The sequence below is a fragment of the Bos grunniens genome, chromosome 9 (genome assembly GCF_055505025.1).
Source record: "Bos grunniens cultivar Pamir isolate PY7600 chromosome 9, Bosgru_T2T1.0, whole genome shotgun sequence".
Classification (NCBI taxonomy): domain Eukaryota; kingdom Metazoa; phylum Chordata; class Mammalia; order Artiodactyla; family Bovidae; genus Bos; species Bos grunniens.
In genome coordinates this window covers 79,286,938-79,288,474 of record NC_141173.1, presented here as the reverse complement: position 1 = coordinate 79,288,474, position 1,537 = coordinate 79,286,938, and positions in this window count along the sequence as shown.

Here is a 1,537-nt window from a genome sequence, read left to right as displayed (position 1 = left end):
GCCTTTCATCCATGAAATTATAGAATGTATAATGTGATGGGCCATGATATATTCAGTGTAATTGCTTATTTATAAAAAAAGCTATCAACAGCCCACTTTAAATAAATTCAGAAATCACCGTAGGGCATTTAGAAATGAATATTTTATATGACATTTTAAAAAGATTATGAGCATTTCTTTGAACAGTAAAATTAATGGCTGTTTGGCTGTTTAAACTCATCCAATGTAGATTCAGGATAATAGCATATAAACTGTAATTACTGTATTTGTGTTTTAATTAGGAATAACCATCTACCTTGCTAGCAATGCAAATCTTTTACCTAAAATATCAATAAAGGGAAAACAAATTAATGTGTTAAATATCCTCATGGATCTTTTGAAAGAAAAGTATATTTAATAGTAACTATCTGTATGCTTGTCTATCACCTACCTACTCACACATCTATACTTTATCACATGGTTTTAAGTAAATTTCCCACAAATAAGCAAACATTTTGAACCTCAAATGTAACATTTAAAAACCTAACACTATTAACATAATCAGAAACAATGCACAATTTCTGTCTTTAATCTTTAGTATAAATGAATTTTACAGGAGTCTGAGCTGCATTACAAAGTTAGAATTAACATTAGATCCTCATATTTCCAAACTCAAGGTGAAAGAAGGTCAAGAATAACGATCTTGGAGTCTAGAATTAACTAAAGAATATTTCTGAATCATTCACAATAGTCATTGTCCTAGCAGAGAAGAAAGGGCACACTAAAATTTGTAAAAATACTGGAGGATAGAAATAATTGTTTTTATAAAACAGTTCATCAGAAATTGATTAAAAATCCTCAGAGGGCCACAAAGTTATCTACATATTCCTGTTTATTCTTTGAGCAAAAATTATTCTCAATGCATTTTTTTGTACATGTTTTTTTCCCATGTTGAGATTAGAAATCATTAAGATGATGACAGATGTCTTTAAATATGTCTTAAATTTTTTTCTGCGGATATTAGTATGTAATCTCATACATAGAGCTTTGGTTATCACTCTTAGAAGTAAACCCAGTGCTGTGCAAGATATAGATGACATTGAAAACAGTATCTGAGGATCTCTTTTATTCCTAAAACAATTACTACATTTAGAGAGTCTTTGAAAGCTTTTTTTAAAAATCATAGACATATTTACTCTAAAAGTAAATGATGTTCTGGTGAAGTATCAAGTTTATGTTGTCAAGATAGGCTCAGAAGAACAACTTGTAAAAAGCAGTGAAATTCATACTATTTATTCTATTCATACTATTTATTACTATAATTATATATTACTTTAAAACTAATACTGAAGATAAAGGATGAAGATAAAGTGAATAGGAACTCTAAAACATATGGAATTAACATCAACTTTGTGAGAATCCAGAAATAAGGTGATAGGCAATGGCATCTATTTGCATGAGATATTTGACTTCTTTTTCATAAGAAATGCAACTGATAACAGAATTGTAGGAAGTATGAGCTCTAGGACAGTTAAACTTGTCTATCTAAGAATTCCAT